We start from the raw sequence: 12,640 nt of genomic DNA, 5'->3' as shown, positions 1-12,640 counted from the left end.
ACTTCACCTCCCATGAGACCTGTGTCGCCGGACTCTTGGATTCGTCCCCGGCCACGGGCTCCGAACCGCCTGCGTCAGTGCCTATCGAATCTGATTGGGCACCGATCATGGAGTTTTCCTCCGCGGATATCTTTCAGCACTCGCCCCTGGGCGACGTGCTAAATTCATTAAGGTCTCTCTCCTTGTCTGGAGACCCTTGGCCGAACTATGTCCGGCTCAAGTGGGAAGCGGACGACGAAGAAATTCGTTCCCCACCCACCACCCACTTAATAGCCACTGTCGACGACTTAACCGACATGCTCGATTTCGGCTCCGAAGACATCGACGGTATGGACGACGATGCAGGAGACGAACAGGAACCACCGCCCACAGGGCGCTGGACTGCCACCTCATCATATGATATATACATGGTGGACACCCCCAAAGAAGGCGATGGCGATAAGGCAACGGAGGATAATCCCTCCAAGAAGCAATCCAAGCACCGGCGTCAGCGGCGCCGCTCTAAGTCCCGCCATAGCAAAAGCAGCGATACCGGCACAAGAGACAATAACGCTTCGGATAGTGCCGAAGACGAAGACAATCCCTCCCAGCCAGGCCTCGAGCGGGAGGATGAGCAAGCTAGCCCTAAGGAACAGGCAGCAGACGGAGAATCAGAGGATGACAATTACATGCCTCTCTCCGAAGACGAGGTGAGCCTCGGCGACGAAGAATTTATCGTGCTTGAGGATCCCGTCAAACAGGAGCGCTTCCAGCGCCGGCTTATAGCCACAGCAAAAAGCCTGAAGAAAAAGCAACAGCAGCTTAAAGCTGACCAAGATCTGCTAGTGGATAGATGGACTGAGGTCCTGGCGGCCGAGGAATACGAACTCGAGCGCCCAACCAAAAGTTACCCCAAGCACAGGTTGCTACCCCAACTCGAGGAGGAAGCATTAAAGCCTACGCCTCCAGCGTATGATGCGGCTGACCGGCCACCTCGTGGCTGAGACAAAGCGGCATATCAGGCCGAATCCCAGCCTGCACCCCATCGCCAGTCGAACAAAAATACCAAGGCCAGGCGTAACACGCAGGACCTGTGAGATATATTGGAAAACAAAGCAGGACACGCAAGATCGATCTATGGATCACGGGGGCGTGCCCCAACACGTGACGACGACCGTCACGCTGGATATACTAAAAGCAAATCCGGCCGGGCCGAATACAGCAGACAAGACTCGTATGAACTGCGTTGTGATATAGCCTGACACAGAGGCGCCGCACACCCCCTATGCTTCACTGATGAAGTAATGGATCATGAATTCCCGGAAGGTTTTAAACCCGTAAACATGGCCCGCGGCGACGATCTACATGCCATCAAGTACCTCCCATTAAAACTCAAAGGACCTGCTCGGCATTGGCTCAATAGCCTGCCGGCAAACTCCATTGGCAGTTGGGAGAATTTGGAGGACGCATTCCTTGAAAACTTCCAGGATACTTATGTGCGACCACAGGATGCCGATGACTTGAGTCATATAACTCAACAGCCAGGGGAATCAGCCAGGAAATTCTGGACTCGGTTCCTAACTAAAAAAGCAAATTGTCGACTGTCCGGATGCCGAGGCCTTAGCGGCATTTAAGCATAACATTCGCGACGAGTGGCTCGCCCGACACCTCGGCCAAGAAAAACCGAAGTCCATGGCAGCCCTCACGACACTCATGACCCGCTTTTGTGCGGGCAAGGATAGCTGGCTGGCTCGCAGCAACAACACATCGAGAGAACCTGGCAATTCAGATGCCAAAGATAGCAACGGCAGGCCACGGCGCAACAGACACAAGCGCCGCAACAACGGCGACAACGCCGAAGACACGGCAGTTAATGCCGGATTCAGTGGCTCTAAATCCGGTCAGCGGAAAAAACCGTTTAAAAGAAGCAATCCGGGCTCGTCCAGTTTGGACCGCATACTCGATCGCTCGTGTCAAATTCACGGCACCCCCGACAAACCAGCCAACCACACCAACAGAGAATGCTGGGTGTTCAAACAGGCCGGCAAGTTGAATGCCGAGAACAAGGAAAAGGGGCTGCATAGCGACGACGAGGAGGAGCCCCGGCCGCCGAACGCAGGAGGACAGAAGAAATTTCCTCCCCAAGTGAAAACGGTAAACATGATATACGCAACCCATATTCCCAAGCGGGAGCGGAAGCGTGCACTGAGAGACTTCTATGCGATGGAGCCAGTCGCCCCAAAGTTCAACCCATGGTCTTCTTGTCCGATCACCTTCGATCGCAGGGACCACCACACTAGTATCCGTCATGGCGGTTCCGCCGCGTTGGTCCTTGATCCCATCATCGACGGATTTCACCTCACTTGAGTCCTTATGGACGGTGGCAGCAGCCTGAACCTGCTCTATCAGGATACAGTGTGCAAAATGGGTATAGACCCCTCAAGGATCAAACCCACAAAAACCACCTTCAAAGGTGTCATACCAGGTGTAGAGGCCTGTTGCACAGGCTCAATCACACTGGAAGTGGTCTTCGGATCTCCGGACAACTTCCGAAGCGAGGAATTAATCTTCGATATCGTCCCCTTCCGTAGTGGCTATCACGCACTACTCGGACGAACCGCATTTGCTAGATTCAATGCGGTACCGCATTATGCATACCTCAAGCTCAAAATGCCAGGACCTCGCGGGGTTATAACAGTTAATGGAAACACAGAACGCTCGCTCCGCACGGAGGAGCACACTGCGGCCCTCGCAGCAGAAGCACAAAGCAGCCTTATGAGGCAAACCGCCAATTCGGCGAAAAAGACCCTGGATACCTTCAAGCGAGTCCGGAGTACCCTGCAGGAGGATCGCCAGGCACGTTTAGAGCTCGCCTAGCAATTCGGCCTCCGCCCTAGTCCCAGTCAAGCGGCGAAATTTGTACCGCGCATACACAACTACGCACTCAAGATACCATGGGCATAGGCGGAGGCACGGCTATGGCACGTCCCACAATGCGGCTCAACCGCCCCAGGGGCGATATACCCTTATCATTTTATCTCTTTCAGGACCTTACTCTCTGGAAGCCCTTTCCGGCAGTCTGATTGTCGGACCCATTACGGGAAGGAAATACCAAGGAAGCAAGAAGCTCTGACGTACAAGGAAATTCCCAGGTGGTCTCTGATAACGATCGATGTACCTGTTTTTACATACCCATACGCAGCTTTCCCTTGGATAGGACATGTCAAATAGTCCTATTTTTTGCTTATTGCACTAATTGTACACGTACGCTTTGACGTATTATTTAAATAACAATGTATGGCGTTAGCCTATTATTGCTTTTCTTTTGTTTTCCTTGTCTGCTTATTTACGACAAATTGCACCCGTACATTTTGATACGACCAGTACGCCAGGGGCTTCGGTGTACCCCATAACACGGCATGAAAAGTCCGAACACTTTCGACAGTGCGGCACCCCGAACTTATAGCATTATATGCATCAGCTCCGAATCATGTCTTGGGTCAATAGTTGGGTTTGCCCGGCTCCCATGTTTTGGTACCTTACGTTCCGCTATATCGGCTAAGGTAGCGCTGGGAGAACTACTGCGATTGTGTCCCGGTTCGTCCGGACGAACACCTCAGTAGAGAAAGCCGAAAACTGACTGTCATGATGAGGCGAGAGCTGGTCGCTGTTCGAGAGGTCTCAAATCCTTAAAGATTTTTTCCGCTTCGGGCGAGGAGTCGGCCTTGTCCGATTTAGGCGTACATAGCGCCCCAAGTTCGGCCTTCCGAATACTAGGGGCTTCGCCAAAATTTAAAATTGTAGACTTCTATGGCTAAGTGAGAGTGATAAAGCTTTATAGTCCGATTGCCTGGTTCGTTGTGCTGAACACCTCCTTCGAAGGACCCAATATTGGGATAAAGAGTGGTCAGGTTTATCCCGAACACCTCAGTACTAGTTACATGGGGGCAGAAGCCGACGACTCGCCAACTCTCAAAATTTATAAACGGCCGCACAGAAGGTAATATTTTAAATTAGCAAGCGTTATATAGCGCACATGAACTGGTTTCATATTACAGGATCACATGAGTACATTCATTCAAATATTACATCCTTAGCACATTCCTCTGCCACAAGGCGAGCACCCTTCAGGACACTGTCATAATACTTTTCGGGGTGGCGATGCTCCTTGCCCTCCGGCGGCCCCTCCTTCACCAGCTTTTCGGCGTCCAACTTCGCCTTGTGCACTTTCGCCCGGGCAAAGCCCTGCGCGCACCCTCAATGCAGACGGACCGCTTTATGACTTCAAACCATGGGCAGGCATTCACAAGCCGCCTTACCAGACCGAAGTAGCTACCAGGCAGGGGCTCGCCAGGCCACATCCGGACTATAAGGCCCTTCATGGCCAGTTCGGCCGCCTTGTGAAGCTCGACCAGTTGCTTCAATTGGTCGCTCAAAGGCATCGGATGTTCGGTCCCAGTATACTGAGACCAGAACAACTTCTCCGTCGAGCTCCCTTCCTCGGCCCGGTAGAACTCCGCGGCATCCGATACACTGCTGGGTAGATCTGCGAACGCTCCTGGAGAGCTCCGAATTCGGGTAAGTAAAAGAAAAGTTTCCTTCACATGCTTGCTTTGCATAATGAATGCCTTACCCGCCGCTATCTTCTTGATCGCCTCAATTTCCTGGAGGGCCTTTTGGGCTTCGGCCTTGGCATTTTGTGCGTTCTCGAGGGCCTTCGCAAGCTCGGACCCTTGCGTCTTAGAGTCACGCTCCAAGGACTCGTATTTCTTGACGAGAGCCTGGAGCTCTTGCTGCACCTCGCCGACTCGGGCCTCTTGCTTCTCTCGCTCGATGCGCTCCTTGGCCGCTTTGTCTTCGGCCTCGGACAGCGCCTTCTTCAGGGCCGCCACTTCGGTCGTGGCCCCTAGCAAAATTCATGACGATCCTATTACTCAAAAACCACATTTTTCTTTCTCAATATACAGACGGGGTATCACTTACCTTTGTTCTCTTCGAGCTGCCTCTTGGTAAGGCCGAGCTCTTCCTTGGACCGCTCAAGGTCCCGCTTCAGTGCGGCGACCTCCGCAGTACGAGCGGCAGCGGCCAGCAGTGAAGCCTGCTTATTCACATAGACACATTCTGATTAGACTCCTGCGATTATTATTTGATCCTCTATTTGGCCTTTCTTTGCGAACACCGAACAGAGCATCAGGGGCTACTGTCTATGTTGTGACATTTTCTTATAACTTGATTACTAACCTCAAAGCCTGTTAGGAGGCTGGCACAGGCTTCAGTCAGCCCGCTTTTGGCGGACTGAACCTTCTCGACCACCGCACTCATGATAGTGCGGTGCTCTTCGTCGATGGAAGCGCTGCGAAGCGCTTCCAGCAATTTGTCCGATGCCTCTGGATGGACAGAGGCCATCGGTACGGGCGGCTTGCCCCTCTTAGCGAGGGGTTGCCTGACAGAATCCGGAACCACTGGAGGTTCCAGCACAGTATTCGGCGGGGGGCTAGACTTGCTGCCCCTGGCGTTAGGGCCCAGGGGAGTCTTGCCCCTCGTGTGCCCAGCGCCTGGAATGTCGCCTTGGGGCGCCTCCGGAACTGTCTCCCCTTGGTTCAGTGCCCTTTGAGACAACACCTCGGCATCGTCCGTAGGGCGGGGGGAGGAGGCGGGCGGGAGTGAATCGCTGTTCATATCCGACGGGCCCAAAGAATCATCCGAAGAAGATACGTCGATGTGGGCTCGGGATGGACTGCATAATCATGTTCGGCGTGATAAGAAGCAATAAAATAAAACATACCAAGAACTATTATGGTATCCGGATACTTACGACTTCGCCAGGGGCTTGTCCCTGGGTAACCACTCCTCGTCGCTAAAAGCGGCCGCCGTGGAACGGTCCGGAAGGAGAGTCCTTCCCTTCTTGGACCCTTCGGCCTCCCCATACGGGGCGGCCTTCCTTTTCTTGTCTCCCCCGGCTGGGGGGGAGAACTTTCCTCTTCCTCCTACTCGTTTTCGTGGGAGGAGTGCGCCTCGGTGTTTTCGGACGATGAGTCTGATATAACCTTGCGCCGGAGACCTTTCCTGGTCCCCGTGGCCTTCTTCTTGGCCTTCTTCTCCGGCGCCTCATAAGGCACTGGAACCAGCATCTCCATTAGGAGAGCATCTGCTGGATCTTCGGGCAGGGGGGCTGGACAATCGATCTGCTCCGCTGTCGCTACCCAGTCCTGTTAAAAGGCGTGGAGGCTTAGATCCCTCACACGGTTATACTGGGGAAAAGAACATCTTATGAGATATAAAAGACTTACCGGATTGGCAGGGTGCTTTGCGCTGAGTCCGCGATCCTTGGTAAGGGGAGGAGGTACCTCGGCGCCCTTGAACAGCACCTTCCAAGCGTCCTTGTGCGTCGTGTCGAAGAGCTCTCGCAGCGTCTGGTGCTTAGCCGGGTCGAACTCCCACAAACTGAATGCCCGTCTTTGACACGGGAGGATCCGGCGGAAGAGCATGACTTGGACCACGTTGACAAGCTTTATTTTCTTGCTTATCATGTTTCTGACGCAGGTCTGGAGTCCGATCAGCTCCACCGATGAACCCCAGGATAGGCCCTTCTCCTTCCAGGAGGTGAGCCGCATGGGGATTCCGGATCGAAATTCGGGGGCCGCCACCCAGTTGGTGTCGCGCGGCTCGGTGATGTAGAACCACCCTGATTGCCACCCCTTTACGGTCTCCACATAGGAGCCTTCAAGCCAGGTGACATTGGGCATTTTGCCCACCATGGCGCCTCCGCACTCCGCTTGCTGGCCGACCACCACCTTCGGTTTAACATTGAAGGTCTTCAGCCACAGGCCGAAGTGGGGCTTGATGCGGAAGAAGGCCTCGCACACGACGATAAACGCCGAGATGTTAAGAATGAAATTGGGGGCCAGATCATGGAAGTCCAGCCCGTAGTAGAACATGAGCCCGCGGACAAATGGGCAGAGGGGAAACCCCAGTCCGCGGATGAAATGGGTAAGGAACACGACCCTTTCGTGAGGCTCGGGGGTGGGGACGATTTGCCCCGCATCTGGGAGCCGGTGCGCGATATCTGCGGGTAGGTATTCGGCTTCCCGGAGCTTCGTAATGTTCTCCTCGGTAACGGAGGAGGCCATCCACTTGCCTCCCGCTCCGGACATGTTTGGAGTGATTTTGCAGAGAAGATGCGAACTTGGGCGCTGGAGCTCGAGTGCGCGAGAATGGATGGGCAGGGAAGAACAAGGCGTGGGTAAAAAGGAGGGGTCCTTGTCCCTTTATAAGGGCGGAGCAAACTGTGCGCCTCCTCACCTGCCTGGTAAACTCGCTTATTCCCCAAGCGTCGTAATTGATGGCGCAGTTGGGTTATCCACACCCGTATTGATGAGAATCCCGTGATAAGGGGACACGATCTCTGCTTCGACAAGACGTGCCAAGAAAACCACCTCGCAATATGTGCAGTAGCTGGTTGAGAAAAACGGTTCGAATAATGACCGGCCGTGGCGTGATGTCACGTTATGAAAAGTTGTCAGCAGATTAGATTTGTGGAAATATTATACTCTCTACGGTGGTATGTGGAATTTGTTTTGCAGAGCCGGACACTATCCTTATGTTCAAAATCTTCTATGGAGTATTCGGAGGAAGAACCCGCCTTGCAATGCCGAAGATAATATGCGCGCCGGACTCATCGTCATTGAAGCCTGGTTCAGGGGCTACTGAGGGAGTCCTGGATTAGGGGGTCCTCGGACAGCCGGACTATATCCTTTGGCCGGACTGTTGGACTATGAAGATACAAGATTGAAGACTTCGTCCCGTGTCCGGATGGGACTCTCCTTTGCGTGGAAGGCAAGCTTGGCAATTCAGATATGTAGATCTCCTCCCTTGTAACCGACTCTGTGTAACCCTAGCCCCCTCCAGTGTCTATATAAACCGGAGGGTTTAGTCCGTAGGACAAGAACAATCATAATCATAGGCTAGCTTCTAGGGTTTAGCCTCTACGATCTCGTGGTAGATCAACTCTTGTAATACTCATATCATCAAGATCAATCAAGCAGGAAGTAGGGTATTAGCTCCATCGAGAGGGCCCGAACCTGGGTAAACATTGTGTCCCCCGCCTCCTGTTACCATCCGCCTTAGACGCACAGTTCGGGACCCCCTACCCGAGATCTGCCGGTTTTGACACCGACAGTGGCTACTAGACTTGCTGCTGCTAATGCAAATTCTGAGGCTCTATTTAATTTTAGTGCTAAGAAGAAGCCTAAGCAGGTTAGGCCAAAGAGTATGGGAAAGAAAGAAAAGAAGGAAGGAGGAAGTGAGAGGTCTGAGGACGCGCGTAGGATAATATTGGGGAAAAAAAGAAGGAACCCATTTGAAGTCCCACCAACAGGCAGTGACGTAGAGTTCTCATTTGAAAAAACCATGGACAGTTATGAGCGTGTGTTGTATGGTGGTATGTACGCTTCCTCTAAGAGAGAGTGCATGGGTAGGGTAGAAACAGTAACGGATGGAGATGGGGTCACTACACATGTAACAAAGGAGACAGAGGGGAAAGAAGAGGAATATGTGTAGCAGAGGAGAGAATCGGTTGGGGATGATGGCGCATCGGCGGCCTCCGAGGAGGAGGTCCGCCGGGCCAAATGAAAATCATAGGGTGTAACTGTCGTGGTATGCTCTCCCCCACGGCAGTTCGCGAGCTCTTGGATCTACAAGGGCGGACCAAGGCAGATTTAATTTTTCTTTCTGAGTCTCATTTGAATAAATGTAAAGCTGATGAGCTTCGTCGTGTTTTAGATTTTGATTCGATGTTTGTAATGGAGAGTGATGGTCGGGCCGGTGGCCTCGTTATGTTTTACCACAAAATGAATAAAGTTGTTTTAAACTATGTGGCAGCTAATTTTATAGATGTTCTTTTTATGAATGACAATGTTGTACAATGGCGTTTTACGGGCTTTTATGGTCATCCGAATTGGAGGGATCGTAATTTATGTTGGGATGATATCCGTAACTTGCACAATAAAGGTGATCACCCTCGGGTGGTTTTGGGCGATTTTAATGAAATTCTTCTTTCTTTGGAAAAAGAGGGAGGCAATGCGAGACCTAATACAATGATGAGAGACTTTCGTAATTGTTTGGGAGAATGCGGGTTGGAAGATATGGGATGTATTGGGGACCCCTTCACTTGGAGGAGGGGTGACATTAGGGAGAGGCTTGACCACGCGGTTTGTAATGTGAAATGGGCAAACAAGTTCCCTAGATCTGCAGTTATAAATGAAGAACATGTACATTCTGATCATCACCCTCTCATTCTGGATACAGAATATTTTGATGGTAATATTTTTAACCAACCAAGAAGCCGAATGAAACAATTTGAAGCCCAATGGCTCAAAGAAGAAACAGTTGAAGAAATTGTACGTACAGCATGGGAAAAAGCAAAGATACGGGGTATTGGACCATCTCTCGCTGAGCGTACACGAGCGGTGAATGCGGATTTGCATATTTGGGACCGTGATATTCTGAGAGGACCGAAAAAAAGAATTAAAAATTTAAAAAAAAGAATTAGAAAAGCTGCGGAGGGGCCCTATAAATGCGGAATCCCAAACACGCCAAAAAGAGATTCTTGTCATTATTGAAAACCTATTAGAGCAAGAGGAGATCTACTGGTTACAAAGGGGTCGTGCAAACTGGCTTTTACATGGTGATCGCAACACTTCTTTTTTCCATAATGCGGCAACGGCTAGGAAAAAAAGAAATCAGATTAAAAAATTGTTGGATGACAATGATGTTTGGCTGCAAGATACGGAGATGAAAAACCATATTACGGGGTACTTTGCTAATCTCTTTACTTCACAAGTTGCTCAACTGAATCCGGAGGTTTTATCCCTCGTGAGAAGAAAAGTGACAGATGAAATGAATATTGCTCTCCTCGCCCCTTATACGGCTGAGGAGGTTCGAAAGGCGCTATTTGATATAGGAGATTTAAAAGCGCCGGGTCCGGATGGACTACATGCCATTTTTATAAAAGATTTTGGTCTATGTTGGGGGATGATCTGACTGAAGAGGTACTCCAGGCGGTGAATACTGGCACTATACCTAATGGGTGGAATGATACGACAATTGTAATGATCCCAAAGATTGGTTCCCCAGAAAAGGTAACTCAGTTTAGACCAATCAGTTTGTGCAACGTGGTGTATAAGGTTATTTCAAAAATGATTGCGGCTCGTCTGAAGTTAATCCTTCCAGATGTTATCAGTACAACTCAGAGTGCATTTGTACCAGGAAGAATGATCTATCACAGATAATATTTTAGTGGCCTACGAATGTTTTCACACAATAAAGAAAAAAAGGAGTGGTAAATAGGGTATATGTGCCATCAAACTGGATATGCATAAAGCGTATGACCGAGTAGAGTGGTCTTTTCTGAAGGAAATAATGCTAAAATTGTGTTTCAAAGAGAAGTGGGTAGATTTAGTTATGCAATGTGTATCTTCTGTGGAGTACCGGGTTCGTTTTAATAATGAAGAGACTGAGAGCTTTAAACCTACTAGAGGTCTGAGGCAGGGAGACCCCCTCTCCCCATAATTATTCTTGTTATGTATAGAGGGACTGGCCGCTCTACTAGCTAATGCAGAGGAGAATGGTAATATTTCTGGAGTTAAGGTCTGCAGAGATGCCCCATCAATTTCAAACCTTTTATTTGCCGACGATTCTTTGATCCTTATGAAAGCAAATGCTATGAATGCGGAGGTGTTAAAATCAGCATTGGACTCTTATTGTGCTACCTCAGGGCAATTGGTGAGTGTTGAAAAATATAGTATTTTCTTTAGTCCCAATACGAAAGTAGAAGATAGAGCGCAAATCTGCACAACACTGAATATTATGACCGAAGCCCTCAGTGAAAAATATTTGGGTTTACCTGCAAATGTGGGTATGGACAAAAGTTATTGCTGCCAATTCCTAATTGATCGCATTATTACAAAAATTAGTGGATGGAAGGAGAAACTGTTATCCGCGGGAGGAAAGGAAATTCTACTTAAATCTGTTGTACAAGCTATCCCAGCTTATGCTATGTCCGTCTTTAAAATTCCTAAAAAAAATGTAAAGGAATCATTGACGCGATGTCGCAATTTTGGTGGGGTGACGAGGACAATCAGAAAAGGATGCATTGGATGGCGTGGTGGAAAATATGTGTCCCAAAAAAACAAGGAGGAATGGGATTCCGAGATATACATTGTTTCAATTTGGCGTTACTAGCCAAGCAAGCGTGGCGTTTGCTTGATAATCCGGAATCGTTATGTGCCACAATCCTGAGAGCTAAATATTTCCCGGATGGCGATTTAATGAATGCAAGTCTAAAGAAGGGTTCCTCTTTCACCTGGCAAAGCATTATGGCGGGGGTTAATTCTCTAAGGAATGGCTATATCTGGCGAGTTGGAAACGGACAAAAAATTGATATTTGGGAAGATGCATGGATTCCGAATTTTGCAAATAGAAAAATAATTACTCCTAGGAGGGGGCAACTTTTGTCAAAGGTTTCTGATCTTATTGACCCAATTACGAGTTATTGGGATGAAGACTTGGTGAGACAAACGTTGTGGCCAATTGACACTCAAAGGGTACTTGCAATCCCCCTTCCGATACATAAAATGACGGATTTCATTGCTTGGAGTTTCACAAAAAATGGGTTGTTCACTGTTCGATCGGCTTATTGGGAGGAATGGAACAAACAACATGGAAGAAAATTACAATATACGAATGGTATGGGTAGATCCAATGTTAATCCTGTTTGGAGCAAGATCTGGAAGCTATCTTGTCCGGCAAAGGTAAAAATCTTCATCCGGCGTACATTGCATGGAACACTCCCATGTCGTGTTACGCTCGCCAATAGACATGTGAAGGTCCCTCCCATCTGCCCAACATGTTCAAATGGGCTAGAAGACACGAAACACGTCTTGTTTCTGTGTCAGAAGGCGAAAAAGGTCTGGGATAAGTTGGGTTTGTATGAGGTGATCAATAGAGCCTGTGTTGACCGGGCGGGAGAGGCAGTTCTTGAATTTTTAATACTTATGCCAGAGGAAGAAATATCTGTTTTGGGACTCCAGAATACACGTGAATTGATCGTTATAACGGCTTGGTATTTATGATGGGATAGACGTAAACTAGTTTATGAAGGAAAGTCTCAAGATGCTAATCAATCTGCGATGGGGGGCCGTGCTATAGCGCCAAATTATGTTAAAGCAAACTCCCCTAAGGCGATCAGTAAGAAAGGGGGATGGCTTAGACCTCCTATGGGTTTTGTGAAGCTAAATGTTGATGCTTCTTTTGACCATGATCTGCTTAGAGGCACGGCGGGGCAGTCTTGAGAGATGACAAAGGAAGGTTCATTGTTGGCGGAAGTTGGCGACTTGACTGGTGTGCGGATGTTCTAACGGCAGAAGCATTGGCACTGAGGTTTGGCCTTACCCTAGCACAGAAGGCGGGGTGCAACCGCCTTATTGTTAACTCTGATAATACGGAAGTGATTGACACGATGAAGAATGGAGGACAATCGGCGGGAGCGGCGACGGTAGTGTTCGATTATTGCTATTTTATGGCTTGCGAATTTACTATTACTAGATTTGAACATTGTAATAGGGAAGCAAATAAAGTTGCTCATGAAATTGCGTGCGACTCC

General features: G+C 49.5%; 1 pseudogene; it reads left to right on the top strand.

Moving 5' to 3' along the window:
* Positions 1-10,001: 10,001 nt before the first annotated feature.
* Positions 10,002-12,329, top strand: LOC123056126 (uncharacterized; annotated as a pseudogene).
* Positions 12,330-12,640: the final 311 nt, after the last annotated feature.

This window comes from Triticum aestivum, chromosome 2D (genome assembly GCF_018294505.1).
Source record: "Triticum aestivum cultivar Chinese Spring chromosome 2D, IWGSC CS RefSeq v2.1, whole genome shotgun sequence".
In the NCBI taxonomy this organism is placed as follows: domain Eukaryota; kingdom Viridiplantae; phylum Streptophyta; class Magnoliopsida; order Poales; family Poaceae; genus Triticum; species Triticum aestivum.
Note: the sequence above shows the minus strand (reverse complement) of the source record. Positions and strands in the feature narration are given on the sequence as shown.